At 35.9% G+C, this 26,108-nt stretch overlaps 1 protein-coding gene across 1 annotated transcript in view; it reads right to left on the minus strand.

Moving 5' to 3' along the window:
• Nucleotides 1-26,108, minus strand: part of Atg16 (Autophagy-related 16) — a 404,014-nt gene that overhangs the window by 366,679 nt on the left and 11,227 nt on the right. The gene's annotated exons all lie outside the window — the stretch shown is intronic.

The following is a 26,108-nucleotide window of genomic DNA, read 5'->3' on the forward strand; positions in this document are numbered from 1 at the left end:
TAAGATAGAGATTTCACATTGTCGAGACATTTCGTTGCGTTTCGCGTCGGTTAAAGTGATTTTTGTATTATAACGTAACGTGACGTTGGTGGAATAGTAACTTCTGTAGATTGCTCCGCCATAAAGAATCTGCATAATCGCAGAACGGTCATAACCTTGTCGACGACAAATATTTTTACACTTCAAGCATTTCGCGACGGAATAAGCTCTTTCGCTATTAAACGTGCGTTATGTAGATCTTTATGGTCTTTTACGAGACATTTGCTGATATTCTTCTTTAGACGTACAACAGATGCATTATTATATTCTAACATTAGAATATAGTTTTTGTATTTTTGTCAAATGCATTCGCGGTCTAGAAATATTTACGTACATAAATAAGAATATTTACCGTCCTACTGCTTTATTATAGCATGAAGTAAAAGGATAAAAATCCTAGAAAGAAAGATAAAATTTATGCTTCTGTGAAAAGTCTTGCAGTTTGCAGAAACGTGCTTTATACTTAAACATCTTGAAATATTACTAAAAAAGTTCGTTCGTACAAAATGAATGCTTAAACATTAAATTTTTATAAGAGCAAACTAAGAATTTGTAATTATTTATAATATTTATTGCGTTTCCAAAGTATTCCTAATCTTTACTATTTTATATTTATAAAAATATATACATGTATTTATGACTTATATCAACATTGTCAATGTCCAGTGAATTTGTGTAATAAAACATAATGAACCATTGTATTTTAAGAGTAATTGTGAACATTTATACTATAAATTGATATTGTCTTAACTCTCAACACAAAAATCAAATTCGTCATAATTTATATATGCATTAAACGAAAAAAAATTGTTTTAGATAAATGTTTTTTGTTCGGATGAATAAGAAGAATGAAGGTAGCTAACATTTGCATTCACTTTCCATTTAAATTCCATTTTCTGCCCATCCCCTCCGTAAATGTTTCGCATTGGACCATAAATTTCAAAAAGAATAAAACAATGTTTCGTAATGTGTTAGATATATCCATTTGTAACCGTTTTACTGAGATAATCTCTACTGTGTTTGTATATAAATGAATTATATAAAAACCAATTCAAAATACTGTTTATTTATGCTAATATTAGTCATAATTATTTTATACTAAATTCAACTCATAAATATTAAAATTTACGAATATTCAAATTTTATCTAAATTTTCTCGTTAAAAAAGAGAGATCTAAATTTTCTCGTTAAAAAAGAGAGATCAAAATATCGATTACGATTCGCAAAATGTTTCAGATGCATTATTAGTGTAAAATTCAATGTGACATCGCAATAACATGAATAATAAACCATGAAACAAAACCAGTTAGAAAAGTGATTCACGTTTTTAATTTCGTATAATTTTATTTGTGCCAAATGCATATTTTATATCGTTACGTAAACTTTTACTTACTGTCCAGAGAAAACATGTTGACAATTTGTATTACGTTAAACTACGACATAAAGTACAAGCATAAAAACGATTTTCAAAGTTAACATTAAAAGAGGGATGGCAGAATAGAACGGACGAAGAAATAATTGGATACGAAACGCAATCATTTTAAAATAAAGGCGAATCTTGAACAACGTCCTCGACGTTGTCGTGTTCGATCACCCGCACCGTTTGCACCGCATCGCTCGCAACAACCATCGATGCCACACGCATGTTGCATAATGCAACGCTTTACCGGACGATAACTTATCCAATCACCGCACTGTCAGTTATAATCAACTGATTCTATTACCCATCGATTTATCCTAATGAAACGTGATCGTTATTTATCACCATTTTCAATCGCGAGCGTCAGCTCGATTTTTTTTCAATCGCGCGGCTTTTCCACGCTCGCGAAAGATTCAAACGGATAAAAAGCGAGTGAACCATAGCAGTACGATAAGGTCGATTTCTGAATACCGAAGGGAGTAAGGGGAGAAAGCCGCACACAGAACGATCGTAGTAATCGGTGTGCCGTACTTCGGCATATCCATTTCACAAGTAATGGTGCATAACTCATGACAGGATAAATGAAATGCTCGCAAGCAGATCCAGAAAGGTACAAATCGAGCAAATCAATTTGCTTCCATCAGAGCACAATACAACGAGTAATCATGCTACAAACGAATTCTATTTCGATACGCTACGCGATCTGCAAACGAGATGTTTTTGTAATTATCGGTATTTCCGGATTATGACGTGCGGCTAGGTAACCGAACGCATAAATATTCCATCGGGAGCAAACCAATGTGCATGTCGCTGATGAAGCTTCGCGGTAAATCAGTAAAATAAAAAATAAAATCACCGCAAATTACATTTGCAAGAGTAATTTTTCAATTAAATTAAAATTGCAATATTTTATTATCTGAAAACATGCTTTAGAATAATACATTCTTTCTTATTATATAATAAATTATATAATATTATATAATAATTATACTTATAAATTTCTTATTAACTGATTAATCGATTAACATGAGCTTTATCATTAAATGCAAAAAAATCCATCGAATAATTAAATGTTAGACAATGATAGTTTTTCAAAGTGCCAATTAATCTATTATTTACGCACATAAATATATCATTGTTTAATTCCTTTTATGTCAGAACAAAATTGTGAAATAGACGTGAATATACTGGATACTCAGGATGCTAGGCACGATCATGCGCCATAATTCAAGAGTATCCGTCAATAAGTCGATACTGAGGTACAACAGGGAAAGATCGGACATCCACTTCGTCATCAGCGTTGAGTAGTGCTCACGTTATTACTCCACCAGCAGCGACGCATTAATTTGCCGGGCGTCCCTTATCAGTGACGTTTCATTTGTCACCAGGTTGTACCATAAATGTCAGCTAGGGTGGTTGCCAAGGAGCCTTTCAAGCACAAACTCGCGTCTTGCGCGTCAGATGGGCGGTGACGGCAAGTCGGCGCACTGGCGAAGTTTACGCTCATAAGGGGGATGACTACTGTCGTTGTCTTCTCTTTCTCTCTCTCTCTCTCTCTCTCTCTCTCTCTCTCTCTCTCTCTCTCTTTCTCAGCAGGAGAGTTAAAGCAGACGCAATGCTTAAACATATCCCTGAGATCTCTTTCTTTAACTTGCTGGTGCATGTATCATACCCGTCGAGTAACGATGAGGAACGTTCGACTAGCATACGTACTATATCACTGTCTAAATTTATAAACATCTTATACGAGACATTTTCGTAGCGCGACGTATTTCGAATAACGGAGAAACAATCGTATTTATTATATAATATACAATGTATATACGAATTGCATATTATGTCTCAGTAAAATAATGCAAATTACGTGTGCATAGAATATTTAAGAAACATGCAGAGCAATGTCGTTACTATCGAAAAATATGTGCTCAAAAAAGTTAGAATCAAATGCACGTTCAATATATTTGCATATTATCATTGGCTGTTACTATTAATTGCAAATGAATTACATCAACTTTCGGTAACGCACATTTCTCAATATTATTCTGAACAATGAATAATATCTAAATCTACTCACACACAGTGTATAGATTATTAAAAAAAATACTAGTTTATTTAAAAAATCCCCAATATTTCAAAATTGATAAAAAAGTATCAAAATATTTTGCGATATCCAAAAATAATATCTAGATATTCGATTATTATTTAAACTACACGTAGCTAAAATATGATGAAATCGTTCCTATTGTGAGCGATACGTTCAATCTTTCACTAAACGAAGAGCAAATTCTACAGAAAGGTCTATCTAACTGCTTTTCTTGAGGAACGAAAGGAGGTAAATTCCGTTACGTCGGGAGGGCCAGATAATTAACCGATGTTCCGATTCGCGGAAGCGGAGCCTAGTATTCGCACAGTCGGACCCCGGAAACCGTGGGCGATCGTGGCCGGAATCCAAACGCAATTAGTTACACGCGCGGTAGGTGCAAGGCCAAAGCTCCTATCTCCCCTCGTTGATGCACATTCGTATACCGTGACCGTATACATGTACACACGTATTTTATGTGTATATGTACGTGTGTCCATAACGATGGCAGTCGTTCTCGAGCGGTCGTTCGAGTAGCCGGCAGCGGATCTTTCGCCTTCCTCCTTTTACGGTGCTCCGACCTTTCACCGTGGCTACCGGGGACCTCTTTTCACCCTCCTAATTTCCAGCTAGTTAAAATAACACGCCGCCTGTACGGCGCGAGCGATAAACACGAGCGAGAAGACGCACCGAGCGCGGAGAGTATAAACGGAATCCCGACGGCGTAATGATGTTCTCTAACAGGATTCCGCTGTCGCCGTCGTGCCCGAAGTAACGGTCGAACGGGAAATGCCAGTTCGATGTGAAAATGCTGATCTAATTGATGACAATGATACGGTGTCGACGAAAACAGACATGACCGTGACATAAACGATTGTGATGTTCCATTGCGTGATTACGATAAGATAGCGTGAAATAGGTTAACGGTCATATCAAACGTTGTTGATTGCTCACAAATAGATACTTTACGACTTGCGAGATAAATCTTGCACTTTATGACGAACGTAAAACACGATATATGTAAAAATATTACTGTAATCTGCATAATAATGACATTTTAACATTTATCATTCGATATTAATTTTACATTTTAATTCTTGTAATAATTATTATTAACTACATTATATTAATTTTACGCTTTTATTCTTATTAAGCAGTGCAGTGTAACAAATTTTATTATTTTACATTTATGTTGGTCTGTTTTTTTGTCCAATTGTCTGCAATTTGTCCGTCTGCAAAATTTCTCAAAACAGCTTAACTTTTTCAAATTCCTTTTTCGGCGATAGATAAATCAAAGATGTTGGTTTTACCGAGGCAAAATATAAATCAAATCAATCGATCGAAAAGAAATCAATGGTCAAAATCAATTTTTTCAGTAATATAATATAAGACAAATTAAACGGCTTAACTTTTCAAATTCTGGTTACACTACTTCGTTACATCCGTTGCAGTTTACAGTTAAATATTTTATGCGCTTGAAATAATTATTTACAGTAAAATGTTTGTATATTTTAATATACAAAGATGTAAAAAAAAAATAGATCATCAAAATGTATACGTGTCGAAAAATGAAAAATTTCCTGGCAAAACATTATCCGGCGGAACGAAATTGTGTTCTATACTATTACATCAGAAAAGTGAAATTATTCCATTATGTAAATTTCTGAGCACGCTCTCGAGTTGGGATATCCTCAGCATTACCACGATAGGAATTATTTTCCGTGAACGACGATGGAAAATTACTTTTCATTCACGCGCAATCGCCCTCATGCGCCGTTGCGTATTCCGCGTGCGGTCGCAATCTTTGCGACAGCCTGGTCTCACCAACCTCTATCCTTTACATTCCGACCGAATCCACCCCGTGTTTGAAATCCTTGGAAACTCGCGGCTTCGCGCCCGACATCCGCTAAGTGAATGCATAAATTTCTCGTCGTTTGTTTTAGACGTACCGTGCGACACCGCTGCTGCCGCCACAAATGCAATAACGCGACGTGTTTCTTTGTGCTTTACGACTCGCCGCCTTGGCGTCTACCTAAATGGGCTAATAAACAGACCCGAGTTTAATATCGAGTTGAGAGAGGTAACCGAAAGGGGGCTCTTTCCGTATTTCTCCGTTTCTCCGTCCCATAAGGACCGACGTCCTCGTCAATCTCTGCGAATCTGTCTGTTCCCCGCCCAATCTCCACGCGTCCCGCACCTCACTACATTCGCTCAATGACGTTTGTACCAAACGCGTCTGCATCCACTTACGTTCCACCACTACTCTAGAACGAGTTAAGACTCCTTGCGACGATCACACCCATCCCCGATACTCGCAGAGCTACGAGTAATGCGGCCTCAGCGACCGCATCCACCCCCACAGTCGAGAGACTGTGTGATGTACGAGGTGAATTAATAACACCCACCCGGTGGTCCGATATGGGCATACATATATGCATGCAAACATACGTACATGTGTATTCGTACATATGTGGGTTTACATAGAAAAGATAGGTACGAATATATAATATCAGATCTAGCGCAATGCAAAAAAAAATATTTCCATCTGCGGTATATAATGTTTTCCCGCAAAATATTTCACGCGAGATAAATATTTCTTTTCGAGTAGTTAAATTTTTGTCCTCATGCGATTTACCGAAATCTTGTAATTAGAAAATTTCCGAAGTATTATAATGCAGCGCGTATGACTATTTCACAGTCGGTCAAATACATCTCGACAGGGTGTAACTTATTATATGAGCTTATGTAATTAATTGCACAGAAAAAACAGTTTTGCTGAAGTACTTAAAAATTTAACTATAATAGATACAGATTTGAAAATCATTTCATTGAATCATCGCTTAAACATTGAGGTCAACACTAAAAAAAAAAAATTTAAACACTCTTCTATAATAACTTCCTCTAACAGGTTTAAGAGTCCTACATAATTATTTTGATGATCCAAACAAAATTATTTTCAGATATGTATCTAGTTAAATTTTTAGATACTTCAGCAAAATCATTGTTTCTGTGCATAAATAAAAAAATCGATAAAAACTTAATAATTATTAAATTTTTATGTAAAGCTAATCTCATCGCTAAAAATTAAAATCATAATCTTTATATATTAAAATGTACAAAAGTACTGTATTCATCAGATTTATATTTCATGAATTATTTTTCGTGCTTTCCACAGAATTGTGCAAATTATTATTTTAAATAAATAGCGTTAAATGGGATGACAGTTTCGTTCTGCTATGCACATCGTGTTCTCAGAGAGACAAATCGTGAGAAGAAATGCTCTGAAGTTTCGACGAGATCCACAATGAGATAAGACTGAATTACGAGAGGAAATAGTGTCGTTAGAATCACGTGATAGCAGCTTCGGTATTATTATGCTTGGTTGGATTGTGAGATAGGTGCGCGGATATAAAGAGATAACGGTGGTATGAGGGAAAAGCTGGCGAGATTTTATTCAGGTCTATGTTGTTTTACTGAAACAAGAGAAGTTATGAAGTTAACTAAGAGAGGGTTCGGTTCTTACTTTGATGTATTACAGTTCGGTTACGCTATGTATACACTTTCTTAGAATAAAGATGAAAAGTTAAAAAGATATTCCATTCCCTTCGTGTATCGTATATCTTATTGAAGACACGAGTAAATTTTATATTAACTCTGCTGATCTGTTGGATCTATTTGATCCAAAATGTAACTTATTTTCTTACTAATTTTATTTAAAAACTTTCTCTGATATTTTTGATGACTTCATCTGTTAATGTAAAATTTTTTTATTTTTTACAGTTTTTAATCATATTGATTCGAACGATATGATCGTATACTTGTACAGACCAAGAGAGAAAAATTACCATGATATTAAAAAGATAGAGTGTGTATACTTCACAAGGAAACCATGTCCCTCTACGATGAGCTTTGATGAGCTTTGAATATGTTATTATCTAGATAAAAATAAGGAATACGTATTTTTTTTCATAAAGGCTCAATAATTTTTGTCTAAAAAATAATATATTCAAAGCTCAAAATCAGAGGAGACTCTTCCATTTTGTTAATTATATTAGAATAAGTGATTTTTCTATTTTCTTTATATCGTAAAAAACGATTGAATTCTATTCTAGTACAAAATTTTTAGTCGGTTAAACAGTTTTTTATTGATATTCCAAAAGTTTGACATGATCTTTCTGATTCAGGTTATACCCAAGTTAATCTATTATCTGACAAAATGCGAAATTATGAACTTAGGCATCCCTCAGTATTATCCGTTTTCTTTGTGCGCTCGACTTTTTCGTGGGCTTTGCATTAAAAAATACTGCTATCATGCCACCGGTGTCGTCTGGCCTGGTGGGACTGCAGTGCAACGCGCGAGAAAAAGCGTTCCGGTGAAAGCGTGACTTAGCACACTCGCTGCCTTTTGTATTCGTCCAGTAACCTCGAGAATTAATTTACGCGGACTCTCCTAAGTGCCGCGATGAAGATTGAGAGCGTCTGGCTCGAACTCCCCTGAGACCGCAAGAGTGTTTTCGCGCCAAGGCGCGTCGTGTCGCGAAGGATCTCGAGGGGATTCACCGATCCGTAGTCGAGTAGCGATTTGCATTTCATCCTGCACCGGTGGTGTGAGAAGGGTGCGGGAATCCTGTCAATCGCTGAATTACTTACCTGTCCACGTACACGTTACGGTGGCACGACGCGACGTGAACGAAACAGAAGCAAGAATTATCAGCGTCGACGATTCGCCGATTAACGTGCGTTTGGTATGCAGAACGAAGCCGGTCGGAAAATTACATGTACTGTGGAAATGAATGCGAAGCAATGTGCTATACTTCAAAAATTTCATTAGGATCTGTCAATAACGAAACAAGTTGAAACAACAAATTTTCACCATAAATTGCAAAATTTTTGGTGTTTTTCATAGATCTGCGCTGAATATTTCTGAATAGTTCTAATTCTGTTTGGTTTCAATTCAATTTTGAAATAAAATGGAAAATTTGAGGAATTCTAACAATTTGAATAAACAATAATCGTGTATGAGAAATCAATTATGTCAAATAAACACTCGAGGGTAGTTTCATCGAACAATGGCGATTAAATATAAAATCCAAATGCAAAATTCACTGAAAACGCAAAAAGCTCATGAAATTGTGTTATGGCCGTCATAAGGGAAACTTTCGTTCTAATATTCTCTGGGACTATTTTAGACTTATTTATCTCGAATCTTTAACGTACGTTCAGATATTATAGCTATTTTCTACATCTGTGTTCCAACTCCTATATCTTTTTTACTATAGATTTAAAAAATTGTCGTCACAAAAAGATACGAGACCTTTATCGATCGATATATAATTGAAAGAATATAACCCTGTTACGTTTCTTTAAAAATTTCATTCTTCAAACGCTTAAATTCCCGAAAATTTATAATTGATATCACCGAAATGGAATCAGAAATTAATTATAAGAAGAATAAAATTATATCTCGTTCATAAAAGAAAATTGTAAGCAAAATTAAATTTTACCATCCCCGTTTGAAAACATTTGCCGTTACATTAAATTACAGTTAACTGATTTATGATAAAGAGACTGTCCCGTCGAATTTGATAGGAGTAATTTTCCCGGAGTATGCTCAGAATTATTAATAATAATTTCACTCGAGTCCGCCTCTGAATTGAAGCAACGGATATTGAAAGTTTCTGATTTGAACAAATCGCGTGGCTTGGAACGTGTAGCCAATGCCTGAAGCAGTCAGGGAAAGTTCGATCGATGCTGCACGCGTCGGCGTTCGGCAAGTCGGAAATTTTCAACTCACGCGCTATACAAAAGAAAAAAAAAAGAACGAGGGAAGAAGAACAAAAAAGACAAAAAAGAGGAAAGAGAGAATAAATAATGAAAAGGGGTAAAGAAGAGAAAAAAAGTAACACGAAGATAGAGTCTGCGCAAGCGAAGGCTGATTGCCGCACACACCGTGTCACGTGAGAAAGGATAGTAGACCTCGCTTCCGAGGATTGATAAGAGGAACGTGATACGCCGACTGGCAGCTCAATCTGCCTCTTATTCTGCGATACAATAGGCCGATACCATAACCGGACATATGCCCGTTATCGATCGCAGCGATCGACGAACTTTCGTTTTCTCCAACGGACGGTTCGCTCGATCATCGCTCAATCGCGAGGTGAGACTTTGGGTTAACATCTGCACACGTTTCGTTGCACGGGCTGCATTTCTCGAACATCAACGATCGTGACTCGATAATATAGGCGATAGGAAGACTGACGATGACTCATTGCTTCGAGAGTAAAAGTGCGCACACCTCGCGGCGCCGTTCGTGACATATGTATGTGCGCCGCTACATAAATGTAACAGTTAGTTGAGAATGCTAATGTGAATATTAAAATGCTATAAAATGTTTCATTGTACACAGGTGATTATAAGCAACGCGCTCGCTTGCAAACGTTACACACGGTCTACACATCTCTTACTGATTATTTTATCTATATTTATCTATTAGTTTTATTTTATCTATTGATACTAATAAGGAGATAATCCATCTCCTAAGATAAATGGATAATTCGTAAAAAACATGTAAATCAATTCTTATAGTCGCCGATAGGCAATTGAACATTTTAAAAATATCTTAATATTCAAAACGACATTCTAAATAAATTGCTAGTATAAACAATTAACATAACTTTACCCAATATGACCTATTATACCTCAGTATTGCAACTTTTGCTGAGTCCACTATTGAAAATGATGATCAGATTCGAAATAGGAAACATTTCTGAGCATTAATTGAAAATATGAGATATATTTTCAATATTTACATGAGTAAGTCAATTGTAGTTAACTTTGTTGATAAATACATTACAATTGGGAATTATATCTTATCGCCTTATAAATATATTACTTATGCAAAACAATGGCGGAGGTTTACATTTACTTATATTTGGTTTATCTATTATATTTATTGCCTATAAGCAGAAAGTAAGCTATTATATTAGACACCAATAGCGTTTTCGAGTGGAATGGGTTTGAACCCGATCCAGTTCGGTAACCCATGTTTGACCCGAAAGTATCATAATCTCGTCCAATCAGAAGTCAAAGTGAAGCATGTAACGTCATCGCTTCGACCCAGATTAGATTCAAATCCATTCGAAAACGCAATAAGCCATATTGGATGCAGTTACCTTAGATATGTTATATAACATCTTTTAATGAGTGAAAATATGTAAAAAAGGAGTACTTAAAAATTTAAGCCTAAATATGTTTATGTATGCTATCAATCATCCGGGTATACCTGATCAAAGGAACCTCGCCTACTCAGAGCCCTGACACTTTGACCATGTCATAGACGTGTATACATGCGACCGTCTACATGTCAGTAGCGACTAGACGAATATATATACATAATTGATACGTACACGGTAATGTATGGGCGCATATACACATACTGTATGTATGAGACTTTGGCGTTTCACAGAAGACGGAAGCATGGCAAACCGAGAATGCACATCCTCTCTCTTGTGCGCGACTAGAGCTTGCGAGTCATATACAGTATAAAACTGATACCGAAGCCCACTTCGTTGTAGCCCGGGGCGGGTTCTCTTAAGAACACTTATAATATAAAGTGCGATACTACTACAAGCGCGATAACTCACACGCACGTATACAATCGTGCATGTATGATTCGCTACCGATACGCGCCTGAATGGCGGAGTGCACGATAATACGGATGAATAAAGTAATCGCGCACGAAAAACACAGAAGGAGCAATGTTACGGTGATCGCGGTTAAAGTATGACATTTCTTAAAGTACATCAGAGTTTATCCATTTGCTTGGAAAGATGATGAGAGACGCGGTTTAGCGATGAAAGCCGCAGTATTTCTTAAAAGGGTGAAATCGTGTACAGATAATTTAAGCGAAAACGATATAACTTTAAAATTGTTTCGTCAGTTTACGAGACAAGGATTGCGCTTTATTAAGATTTTTATTCCAGTAAAGTTAGATTTTGTTTCATCTCTGTTAAATAATTTTCTTAGAATAACGTCACCGCTATAAAATGTAATCGACAGACGCAATGTGCTGTGTCCTATCGAATAACAAGACTGTTTCCCACGCCCCATAAAAGTTTAGCACATCTACTCTGCAATTTTCTCATTATAATGTTTGACTCGAAAGAAAAATACTTAATATAATAGTATCGTACGAATAAACGAACTGAGAGAAAGATAACTCTCTTAAACCGAAACACTTTGAGTAACGGTAACTTATAATATCAAGTTTACGCAGTAAATGTACTTCAATCAAAGAATAAAGAATAAATAAAAGAATGCATGGAAATATCTCAGAGAACTATTTCCAAGTTTTTTTTAATACTTCGCTTTTACCAGTGAAATTTCAAATAGTCTGAGAACGGAAAGTAGAATTTAAAAAATTTCATCCCGTAACAATTTCTGCAAAACAAAGGCTCACGAATAAAGAATTGTTTTACATCTTTCAATCTCTATTTAATCAGTAAGATAAAGTTTTTCGTTAATTATTAATCGCACTTCGCGTACCGTACCTAATACTTATAAATTTAAGGTATTCCGTTCTCTCTCTCTATCATTACATTATTCACTTAATATTATTATATTCATTATATTTTATAAACAATTACAATTTTAAAAATAAAAATTCTTCATACTTAATTATCATTAAATTATACATAGTTATTGCGATATGATGAGTATTGCGAAATGGTGAGTATAATCAAAATTCACGGAAACTCGATTGATGATGATGCATGCACGAGGGAATCCAAAATCATCGAGAGAACATTATCCCGAGGTAGAGGGAAGCAGAGGTGCGTGGGTCATAATCAGCAATGTGACGAGTAAATCAACCATGTGCGCGTGCCGAGAAATGGGTCAAGCCTTATTACCAACGACGTAATCCAGATCAGCCGTGCAGAGGAGAGCTACTCTCGAGAGCTTGTCTTTTCAGACTCACTCGAAATGCAAGCTCGCGAATGTGCACTCATGTTGATTAAGTAATTATCGGCTGGGTCAGCATAACGAAGGTCAGCGAAGCTGATATTAATTATGTGATCAAAGGGTCGCACTGTTGCTGCTTGCTTTTACCGTAACTGAAAAAATAATTCCTTCAGCAGAGCTCCACAGCGAAGAGTTACGTGCACTCTCACGCGTGGTGTTGAGACTTTCTTCCTGCACATCTTTCACTTGGAAACCTCCCTTGAGACATAAAATATCACGTGAAGCGCGTCAGGTTTTAGGAGACGAAATACTATTGAAAGATGCGTCAACGTATGATTTTATACAAATCGATGCGACGGTGTCGTGCAAAGTTCTCATCCATGAGGAATAGCGACACTGAGATTTTTATGGTTCAACATCATAAAAATGTTATAAAGTACGGAGGAAACAGTTGCCCGTCGCGTTTGATTCTATTCGAACGCAAAAATAAAACGCTTGACGAAATTGAATTTCTAACAGTAATCCCATGTAAACGAAAAAAATGATCTGTTAGTTTCATAGAATTAATTCAGAAAAAAATACGCTTTGTATCTCAGACGCGTTAAAAAAAATTTATTATTAATATTTATTCAATAGAGAGAGTATATTGATTGGATTATATATAAAAAAATTGAAAATATGCAATTAATATAATACATAACTACATACTCTTCACATCCAGAAAATGAAAAGACATTATCCATATTCATTTTCAACTTTATATTTTCTGGATATTGTTCTATCTACATTGTTTGATATTATCTTTATCAAAATTCTAACGATAATTGTATTTTTAATTGGTACATAGATTGGTTCGGCAGCATTTATAATATGTGATTTTTAGTAATTATACTAAACCAATCTATGTATCAATTAAAAATACAATTATCGTTAGAATTTTGATAAAGATAATATCAAACAATATAGATTTTGGTTTATCTCAAGAGAACAGAAAAAATGCATTTCGTATATTTCGAAATATATTACACACGGCAAGGATACGTCCGTTTCAAGTTTCATCGTGGTCGGCGGAAGTTAGTTAGAGTTTCGATTTTAGTTAAAGTTTCGGGTTTCTCCCCAAACTAATCCTAAGTCAGGACAAGAGTGCTAAGAAGTCGGAGGCGATCGTAAAGTCACTGTTGCAGACAGAGTTAACTACCTCAATTGCGGTTGTTACTTTTATTTGTGTTAATTACGTGTATATAATATTATTAAATCCGTTCTCGAAATAGGTATTTTAAACTTATTAGCATCTTTTGTTTATCCGTCACAGTAAATTAAATCCTTTTACAACTCATTTATTTAAAATTCAATCTCATTATTTATATTAAACTTAATTGTACAGTAACTTGATTGGGAAAACTCTCGGGAGAACTTCTATAACAATTCTAACAATTTTAAATCGTCACTTTTCGAATCGAACTGACCGAACATACAAGAAGGATGGGCATAGAAAGGCCGAAATTAGATTCGGTTTTCCCGAGTGGCCGACTGCTGAAATCACGGGCACCCATATTCGAGAGTTAACACGATTTCAGTGCGAGATATCCGCCGAGCTACGCCGTTCATCACAGACAAGTCGAGTTAACCCCGGGAGTTCCATACCGAAAATGTATGAAGTCCTCGAGGTCTTCCTGTATTTCACGATATATCATTCGCACCGCCATCTTACCGGAATCGTTCTCAAAACGAGTGAACTCTCTTCGACCGGTCGACAGATTCCTATTCGGAATTTGAGAAGTTCTAAATTTCTCGCCCGGTATGATGAAGCGACATTTACGAAATCACTATTAATTTCAAATCTATGGGGTATGCCGACCATAATTTTTTTCTTTCATCTCCGTCTGGTGAGAATACCAATGCCTGACCAACGAGAAACGAGAAATCGGTAGAGAGATTAAACGATCTCCACTTAATTATACTTCAGCGAATTAACTAATTATCTTTTTCTCTTTGCTCCTGCTTCCGCTGTCTTTGGTTATCATTTCTTCCATTAAACGCTATTCTTCTCCTTTTAATTTAACGGCACAGCTCAAGTGCGTTCGTCTAGCGCAGTTCCTCGATCGATATTGTCCGCTTCCATCGTAACTATAGCAACGGTGGTTCACGAAGAGATCACCTCTCTCTCCCTCGTTCCCTAACTCATTTGTTCTGCGCAAAGATTCGACTTTAATTATAATCTTTGACCTTTCCCTCCATCACGACCTTCACGTAGCAATTACTTTCGACGGCATAACGATTCTTTTGTCTAATTCGATCAAATCTTTTCTCTTTCGTCTATTCGGCTAAATGGACACGCCAAACGGTGTCAACGGTGCGAGATTTGGGTTATTTATATCTTTCGCTTGTCAATCTGTTAAATCAGCAATAGATCGATGCGATTTTTCGCGCCGTTAAGGTGCCGTCGAGGTATCCGTTATAGTTAGCGACAAAATTGAGCGTATTGCCATTGCGACGTTTTTGACATTCCATATCCGCTAACTAAAATATTAGAATCTGTCCACGTTAATGAACAGAGACAATCATCCATCAGTCTTCCTATACATTTAATACTATATCTGACAGATTCTCAATCTACGTTTACGTTGGATATATATGTAGGACGGGGTTTACAAAATATGTAACAGTTCAGTCACATGTGACATTAAATATAAAAAATCGGAGACATGTCATTTATATACTTTCACGTATAGTACCTATAAAGAATATGTAAGTATAAATTAATATGGTAATAAATATTACCCATATAATAAATGCAATTAAATTCTCATTTAATAAAATGTACGGTATACTATTAATTGACTTATTACTTAGTAATACTAGTTTATTATTTTTTGCGAATAATTATAAATACGTGTATAAATTTTAATCTCATATATAAAAGAAATAAAATGAATTTTAATTAAAAAATGTACGTTACATTTTTGTCAGGATTATACTAAAATCACAAATACAATGCAACCACAAAACTCAGAATATGTCAAACTCCGAATTTAATTAGCTCAGAATTCAGTCTAGTGTGTTGAAAGTCGTCTGCTAAAAGTTCTCGACACTTTTAATTTAAATTCAGTTCATATCTGAAGTAGAGAAGGGGGGGGGGCAAGCAGTGGTCGGCAGCATCTCGAATAACATCATACAAACCGTGTCCCATTAATTAAATTCCTCCCAAGAAGTTTTCCATCGCGTACGGGATAGATACCACGAGCCAACATCTCGATGGTTCATTAGATACGAATCGACGAGATCGAAAATAGTTTCGTGCACAATTTGCCATTTTCCTCGTCGGTATACTTATATAAAATGGAAAACAGAGTTTTTAGGTCATCTTAGTATTAGGTATCATATAACAGTTTACTCGCAAACTAAAAATTTCAAAGTTTATCTCGATGTTACATGTATTTTTGGTAAGTATATTCCAATTGTTTGTGAGAGATAAAATGCGTATACTAACAGAAATACATGTTAATACAAAAATAAAAATAGGTTTGCTCCAAGGATAAATCAAATATAAACCTCCGCGATTATTGGTGCATAAATAGTATATCCATAAGGCGAGTTGTTCGCTTTATGGGTATATTATTTATGCACCAATAATCGCACTGAACCAAAACTCTAAATACAATAAAATATTAATTGAATTATGAAAAAATAATGAAAATTGATCCAATGAATTCTCATAATGATTTAAATTATAAAACTATTCCTAGAATTCATTACAAGAATGAATATATAGTTGTATAAATGAATCCAGTTATTGTATATCAATGAATTAACTACATTAAGTCGAACATTAAGTCGGACATTGATTAACGATCATTCATTGAATCAAAAATGAACAAAATTTTTTTCAGTGCGTGAAGATTCATATAGACTTGATTTATTCTTGGAGCAAATTTTTTTTTATTATGTACATTGTATATACGCATTTCATATTCATTGAGAATGCAGTCGCGGAGTATACGTGCGTATTTCAAAACCAGAAGTGTTAAAGAGTTTTTAAGTTTCTTCTTAGCTAATGGTTTTTAAGAGAGTGTATAGCATTGTATAGCACTGAACGTCTCGTAGCGGATGTATAATATCAGACATGAGATCGGAGAACAGCGTGTTGTAGTATGCACAATGCTACACGAGAGCACGGTACGCTGGCTAAAGTCAAAAGTGTAAAAGCATGTGCTTTCCAGCCGATTTCACCCTTTCGCTTTTATCTGCAACGAGAAGCTACGTACAAGATTCGCGACGCGTTTTAACCTGCAGCCAGCGATGCATTTACGTGGTCAGAGCACGCGAGTGGGTAAAGCTCTCTGGAGAATGGAATCTTGAATTAAACTAAATCCGATTTAGATCAGAGGTAGTTATTGTGTCATATCTATAATCTCTTCAGAAGCTCTGGACATCGTAATTGGAGCGTGTCTAAATAATCAACTCCATTCATTTTCTTTCGTTACTTGATCCAACAAAAATTAGCAGAATTAAATGACTAGCAAAAAGAACTTTAAAGATAGATGTTCAAATTGTTCGAGATTATTTCGATTATTGCAATTATATTCTTGAAAATACAAAGGCATTAATTATAATAAATCCAACGAATATGATTGGTATAAATTGTATTGCCTAAATTAATCAACAATTTCTATATTTGTATATTATAAGACATCAATCATAAAGTAAAGATAGTGCTTAATGTTTATCTTCAAAAATATAAAATGTAAGTATTAAAATACAGTTCTAATGTAAAAAAGAAAAATTTCACTAACAAAGAAAGCACGTATTCAATATTGTTAACTAACCACGTACACATAATTATGTCACGTGAGAATGTAATTAGAGTTTCGCGTTTGATCGTAAACCGCGCAACCGACAATCATGGGCAGCGAATTGCGATCAACTACATTTCACCATCAAAGCTATTCAAGTCTAGTGCGAGCATTAATTTCTAATTAGCACCTGATCGATACAGAACACGGAAGACACATACACAGCGTATTCTATACGAACATGTGGTCTCCGACAACGACAGTATCCGCGAATACATCACACCAATAACATGCATTGCTAGGTGCTAGTGCGTTTTCGTCTGACGTTACAAATACGCATTACTCGGAAGCGCATACATCGTCGAAGTGTACTTGACGCTTTCAGGTGCATTTCAGCTCGCAGTTGTCCATATTATGCGTTAAGATGCACTTTGGCGCGATAAAAGAAAGATACGGACGTACTTTTGAAAACTGACGTAAATACTAATTAGCATCAATCCAGTAGCATGGCTCTTTGCACTTCCAAAGTCAAAAGTTTCCGCACGAAAAACAGAGAAGTAGCAGTATGAAGAAGTGCAAGAAAAATGCGAGACATAAAATGCGCTTGCAGGTCTTGGTCCCTTTATACCATAAGATATATGTACATATTTCATTTGTGTGTGTGTGTGTGTGTGTATGTGCATCTATATGTATGTCTGTATCTGCGTCTGTCAGTGAAAAAGTACACTTAAAACGCCGGACGTCGCAACGACAAATTCTCGCTTTCAGGATTTTTAAAAATGCCACTCGTTCCAGCATACTTGAGCCTGATTCTCGGCATGCGTTCCTGACATCGCAACTGGTTCGCCAAATATCTACAGGTTGTTCGCCGCAGCACGTACATTGTTCGGGATAAATGTACCGATTTCGTTAGCAGTGGTCTGGATCATCGCCAAAACGTTTACGCGAGCGAATAACATGGAAGTTGCAACATTTTTGGACGCAAATTTGAATGTAATTTGGTTCGCGATTATGATGAAGTCTATATATATCCAAGATAGAAATAAATGCACCGAACTAAGTTTTCGAAAAATCATATTTATATATTTGTTTGAATTTTGCATTCAAATACTGATACAAATGATTGCAAATAAATAGTTTCTTCATCTTTCTTTAAATAAATTGAGCTTTGCAGCTAAGAGTAGAACAATAAAATCTTTGTACTGAATTATTTTATAGAATTCTACTTTAATATAATATATATAGAACTTTAATTTAATCGTTAATTACATAGTAAGTTAAGTTAATCAAACTTTTATTCAGACACAAAGTAAATTCAAATTTGTCAAGCGACATGCAATTATGAGAAAATCCGTGATATCTATAATATAATAACTCGTGTTATCTCCCCCCCCTCTCTCTCGAAATTCAGCTATTCCTCCAAATTCATCATTTCCTTACTTCAAAAGTGAAATAACTCAAAAAATCAAGTTTCCCAGGAAACAGGAAACTTATTTTTCAATTTGACAGAAAACCATTAACTAATCAAATAGTATCGGCGAAAAAATATATTCTTAACCTTTGGAGAGCAAAAGTCTATTTTTATAATCTTACAGCTTTTCCTGAATAAGATTTGTTATAATTCATTATTTTATTGCATTTTTTGCCTCAAAATATGACGCTATTTCAGCGTCACTATAATACTTTCCTGTAAAGCCTGTAAAGGTTAACATGATGCCATCTTTATCATTTTCGTTTCACAATCCTAAAAAAAATCACTTTTTGTTGTAGCGATTTTTACAATTTTTTTAAACCTTTTTAAGTTGTAACGATTTTTTATGAAGTTAGTTTACTTTTGATAACAGATAGGGTAATGTTCACCTAACTAATTCATGATAATAACTCAAAAAAATCACGTTTTATGTCATTTTTGAAGTAAAGGAGCGATATAAAGCATTATATTGTGGCCAAATCGGCGTTCTTTATTTCATAGCGAATATTGGAAAATAATGTTGTGATATACGAAGTAAGCAAGCGAATGCTTTTCTTCCTTTATCATTCATGACACGAGACGTGTATAAGATATGAGAATGTGTGCGTGATATAATATACGGTAAGGTGGTTTACACGCCCTCTAATGGGACAGGGAGAGTCAACCGATCAAGCACTCTCAGGAAATGTCGACGGTAAGCAATTTCCCAACATCGTGTGCGCCGATATATCACTTGTACCAAGCTAACATTGTCGAGCTAATCAAACTTTACAAGAACAAATAATTACTATCTTTCCTGTCTAGAGTAAATTAACGTGGGTGCAATCTGTCCTTCATATAAATATGTTCTGTCTTTATGCTTTAAACTATTTTGCATACAAGCCGAGAATATGGCAAGCATATAAATATTAAATAATTTAACTTTATATTACTTTATGTAATTATTAATGGAAAATATTTCATGAAATGAAATCCCACGTGTACGGATTACAGAGAATTATGTTCAAATTGTAAAAAAAATATCCACTTTAATTTGCACGTTATTCAAGAATCCTGTTTTAAATAACAAAAGAAAAATATATGTTATAGACTCGATATATAATTCCTGAGATGTTTATTAAACGCGAAAATAATATCAGGAAAATAAACTCGCTTCTCAATGCGTGTTCGAATAACAACTAGCATGGAGCGCGAATGAGAAACGAAGGCGAAGCTACTTTCTCGGATGCTGCGTACGGTACGATCTAATAGACGTTACGCTCGATCCGGTCTTAATTCGATAAAATTGATAGCCAGCCGCCGCTTCTCTCCATCCTGACTGCGAGCGAGCACGGCGAGAAAAAAGGGAGTATAGCGGAAAAGAAGAAGCGCACGAGATGTTCCGTACCGGATCGCCCTTGTGCAAGGACAGCGCGCGGCGGCGTGTTCAGGTTAATTCCAGTACTTTTTTTCCCCTCTTATACGATATTCCTGCGGCATACCCGACATTCCTATCTGTATCCACCTATTCCTATTAGGGATGTAAATGCGGTAATTTCGCAAGGTAATTACTAGGGGGTCGGCATGAAAGTAATGCCTTTGAACGAAGAGGGCTACCAGCGTGGAGTGCTTGCTGCCCACTGTGTTACCCTGAAATTACCCTATTGGACGACGCCTGAAAGCGCCTCGGCGTTTTCTGAATTAACGTTTCAGACCTGGCCGTACAGCCTGATTATTAGAGTCGTCATGAGAGCGCCAAGAGATATTCCTCTTCTTTCTCGTTTGATCGAACGTCAAGAAGTCCGCAATTAAGCAGCCGTCCCGACGTCTCGTGAGCGACGTTGCCCTTTGAAATTGATAAATCCTCGGCGCATCGTGTCCCTTAACCATACGGGAATAAATTTTCATGAAGCTTATCGCGTATTATTCCCGCCATAAATGCCGCTCAAAACCTACCATCTGCGTTTCATAAACAGTGGAATCCCGACGCACGTAATTGAAACTCAACCGTAAGCAGATTAGATAATGAAGGCACAATCGTGACTCTGAGATTAAAGCGAGATGAGCACATAACTACGTCGAGAACAAGGGTAACGTTGAAAGAGGAAACTGGTGCTGTACGAAGAGATGATATTCACATCATAATAATGAAATAATTAGTTAGTATGATATAATGCCATCTTACCGAGAGATCATAAGGAATATTTATAAGAAATAATAATTGTTCTCCAATAATTACCTTGCGAAATATTTAAGCTAAAAAATCACGTTATAGGCATTTCAAAATTACGTTATTTTATTACTGAGCACGTCAAATTAAATTGCAGTTATTAAAGAAAAAAATTAATGACTTCTATGTTAAGATTACAATTAGATTATGTTAAGATTACTCAATTATCGCTGAATTAAAGCAAAATAATGATATTGAGTATTTAAAAACAATTTAATATTGTTTAAATGAACAATTATAATTACCTCTGACATTATAGATTATTAAATAGAACATCATCAAGTACAGTCTGAAAGGATCTCAATGTCGTCCACGAAGGATGCTATAACTTCCGGAAAGGAAGACTCGATCGAATTAACTGAAGTACAGCAATTAAAGTGTCTCCCCTTTTCTCTCTCTTGGTTATTCGATTTACGGAGCATCGGACTCGGTCATCATCGTCGCTTGTTACTCATTAGTCAAGATTAAGACAAGACGGGTACCGTGTAATGAGGAGCACGAAGACGCTACGGAAGACGGAAAGTACGAGCGATTACGTCTCTCTTTACGAGAAGATTGGAGCCGCGTTGGAGGAAGTATGACGGTTCACCAATGTCAGACAACCAGGAAACCGCCGGCAGACACCGACGGCGAATCAATAGAAATGGCGGCACACAAGGAAACTCCGCACCGCCACGAAATTGAGTCTACTATCGTCTTGGCCAGGTACTCACCAACATCATCGATATTCGTTTAACGCGTCGTTTCCTTGCTGGCGGGGCGACAAACAATGGGTCTGGTGAGAAATATAAAATTTAGAAAGTATAGAGGAAAGTGTATCGTCTCCTGAGAAAGAACGATGAAAAGAAAGATAAAATGGGAGAAAAGAATCTTGAACAGCCATTCTGTCGCGCCTCTCTGGCAAAAGTCTCGAGTTTTCCTCAATGAGGTAATGCATTTTTCATGGTCGATGATAATCTGGCATTAATACCTCTTACCGCCCTGGAATTAAGGTTTGAAATTTTCACCACTTTATTTAAACCATGTAAATAGATTACAAACTTAATCGTTACATTGTGATACAAGAGTCTTTACATAATAATAATTAGATAGCAACAATATATTATATATATCGATTCTTATGGCCAACGTTAAATATGGATAATGTTGTATATATCTAATATTAATGTGTTAACTAAAAAAAATTACATATATAATAAAAATATTGATTCTTTTGTTAACAAGATAGACGATTATTGGAATTCTTGTGAAATAAACCAACCCTTTCCATTAGTATAAAATAGATACTAGTAGTATTTATTATAATATTAGTGGACTGTTTTGCAGCAACTCTGAACAAATCACAGCCTAATCGGAATGTCATAACAATGCGGACAGTATAAACATATTGTTATAAAATTCTTACACTGTTAAAAATAAAATGTTAATTTAAACTTGAAGACGTATAGTGGACTTTCTGAGACATACACAAAAAATGTTGAAATTAATATTTTTTGTGCATCTTTAACATTTTTTTGTCTCAGAAAGTGCACTATTTTAAGATAAAATTAAAATTTTATTTTTAACAGTGTAAAAAATATATTTCTTTCTGTTTTTGAAATAAATATTAAATTATCTGTGCCAAAACGATTTGGCACATTGCACTCTTACAATATATGGATAATTTGCTGTCTCAATAAGGAAATAACTAGATATATTTTATTCGTTAAAAATTTCAAAAAGATAACGAATATTATAAATAAATAACAAAAATTTATATTCTATCGAGATAGAATTTATCCATAATAACAATCTTCTGCAGGTTTTATGTCGCGTAAAAGACAGGATTAATATATCCATAAAAAGATATATTGAACGATCGGCAGACACGAGTCGCGGATACCGCAACGGCAGGGACTCGCAGGAAAAACCGCATTTCGTTAAGATCGACAGATGTTATTACGTGCTCTCGAAACGGAGCACTTGAGAATAAACATCAGATGGTTGGCTCTCGCACCTCTCAGCCTGAATAACCTACAGACTGGTTACAGCTCGAATCCCTCAGAGACCGCGTGTTGTTTCCCGCGTGAGTTTACGCGCCATTGGCCACCAATCTTCGGAATGAAACTGCCGCCGTTCAGTAGACTCCCGGCAAGGCCTGTTTCACGAATGGTGCGCGAAAAAGCGAGCAAGAACGACAGGGGGGAAGCGAACGTGAGCGAAGGATCCGGTCGATTGAACGGAACAACGAACGGCTCGCGCGCGCGAGACGGCAGCTACGATTTCTCGAACAACGCGTCGAATAATCACGTCTAACACACCCGACGATACGCAAGCGATACGCCGGTTCACGTATGCTCGCGCGCGAATATATTACACATTGTATTCCTCCGATAAACCGCAACGCTGTAAACGGCGATTACTGCAAGGCTGAACGCGCGCGCGGCAACTTGTACAACGACGTCTCGGGGAACGACGCATCGAGGATGTAATGGAATTGTGTGGCTGGTACAGTGTTAGACTATCGGTTCAATCTCGCTCCATGCTTCCTCGCGAACCAGCAAGCGTCTTCGCCGAATCTTGTCACGTGATCTAACGTGAATACACGGTGTAATTGCACCGAGGAGAGAACTTATCTTGGATATACCTGAAACCACGACGATACCTCGCGAGGAAACGACGGGAGACTCATCGAGATTTCTCGTACGGTATTATTAACGTTCGCTCAACGATCAGTTACTTATGTGTCTCTGGAAACGTACCGTGACGAATCGATTAGACGTCGATGACTTCTACGAATCGTTTTGCAAGAGAAATGCTTACGATAAGACCGAGCCAGCTGATTCGGTCATACACACGGCACAAATCAAAGTACCGTTGAGTCTCATCTAGAGTTGGCGAGGACTGGTTGCGAGAAGCCAGAAGCTTCTCTCTCGTCCGTCGATTCCCGTCGACTTCGCCGACAATCATCGCCGGTTGCTCCCAGCGTTTAATCATGTTACATCAGTGCGACACTCTGACAATCCTATCAAAGTAACGAGGTGCGCAGGTCGGGACATACGTACGGCGTGGGACTCAAAGTTTCATCGCGATCGATCATCCCTGATTACTCCTCCATACAGGACCGCGCGCGCGTATGCCGCCGACTATCGACAAACCATGTACTTAAGTTCTTATATACGAGAGCTCGGCTTCGGGCGTAGATCAAAGGAAATAGCGTACATTAGTAGTGATCAAGCATTTACTGTCATATGCTAAACTTTGACCGTCACATTTGACACGCATCATCTAACTAAAGCTTCTATGACGTAATGTTTATCGCGATCAAAATTTCAAACTGACCATTTATAGGTACCTGTTACAGTTTAAATGATACCGTAACAAGTATAAATAACAGAAAGTTATTTAAAAAATAGATATTTGAACGAAAGATTTACCGATCGCATATAATTGTAAAATAAATAATGAACGTATTTTCAGAGAAAAATTAATAAAAGATTAACGAACAATAAATAAAAATCAATTTACAAATGTATACTGTACGATCATCTGTCTAATCCTTAAGCTTATCAATTATTTTAATCTAGTTAATCTGTCGTGATTCGATTCGCAACGTGAGAATCGTAATGAAAATGCATAACGATGTAAAAAATAAATATTATTTCGAATAGTCTGTATAATGTCACAGAAATAACCTAAAAATTATCAAAATTATTATCAATTATTACTAAAAACACGTTACTAAAATGAGATTTAATATTTACAAATATATTAAATTCCATTTCTGGAATCATCAACTAGTCTCTCGCATGGCGATTTTCAATAATATATTTTCAGAACAGAAGATGCAGAATTGTGGAAGAAAAGTTAAGGAAAGTCAATGTGACAACGGCGAGAGAGAAGAGTAAAAGAACAAACAAACTTTAGACAGTGGGGTTAAAAAGACGGATCGCCTTTCAAAATATACATAGATATTATGCATGAACAGGAGTAACGATCCGCGGTAAAGTTCATGAAGCAATTCGGTCCTGACTGACTTTTTGTGCATTGCCATTAGCTTTACGATCGCGCCAACGTAGCAGATTTACATGAGCCGCACGGTAATAGATCGCGAGGGAAGAAGGTGACGATAAATTTCATATTCTACAGCCGGTAGATTCACGGGCTGTCTCGCCAACGGAACAGACCTGTAATTTAATGCATGTTTTGCGAGACATCCCTTTATGCACTTCCTGGGACACGTCCGTACAGCCAATCAGGTTTTCACGAGAGACGAGAGACGAGCGCGTCTCATTACTGCAGTTGTTAGGCCATTTGTTCCATCTTAATGTAACTTCTTTTTATACTTCGCGCAATACAGTATGAAAGCTTGATTGAGTACAGTCATAGGTACGCTTATGGTCTAACACCAGGTTGATTAAAAGAACAAATTATTGCGAATAAATATAAAAAATACCCTGTGGCGTTCCAATCCTGTTTTCAATTTTTCAAAATTATTTTCTGTGAAATTAATTTGAAGAAACAATTATAAGTCAAAATTAAACCGACGAGAATAAATCAATTAATAGAAATAATCCTATTTTCGGTCAAAGCGAATCTTAGTGTTTAATATTCCGAATTAGATTGATCGTTCATTTTAATATTGATGCTAACAAGCATCTTAAAAATCTGTAAATAATTTATTGCAAAAAATATCCTGGTAAAGATAATAGTTTTCGCGATAAATAATTATTTACAAGTTCAAGATGCTTACTACCATCACTATATAATATTAAAATGGACGATCAAATCTATTTTGGGATATTAATTTCAGCTTCAGTTTGCGACTGCGTTTCAAAACCAACAAGCTATATCGGCGCGCAGTTTATAAAATTGAAATAATATATTTGCAAAAATTTACATTCAGTATTATCAACACTAAGATTCGCTTTGACCGAAAATAGAATTATTTCTATTAATTGATTGATTTAAAGGATATAAATTATTTTATATGAAAAAAAATTTTTTTTTAATCAATTGAAGCTCTTTTTGTTGACATTGTTATTTTATAAATGTAATTTTCAATAAATATAAATAATATAATATAATCTTTTTATATTTATCATATTTTCTATCTAACTTATCGATAATCTGATAAGAGCACTTGAAAATAAAAA

This window comes from Mycetomoellerius zeteki, unplaced genomic scaffold (genome assembly GCF_001594055.1).
Source record: "Mycetomoellerius zeteki isolate Tzet28-1 unplaced genomic scaffold, Tzet1.0 scaffold31, whole genome shotgun sequence".
Lineage (NCBI taxonomy): Eukaryota > Metazoa > Arthropoda > Insecta > Hymenoptera > Formicidae > Mycetomoellerius > Mycetomoellerius zeteki.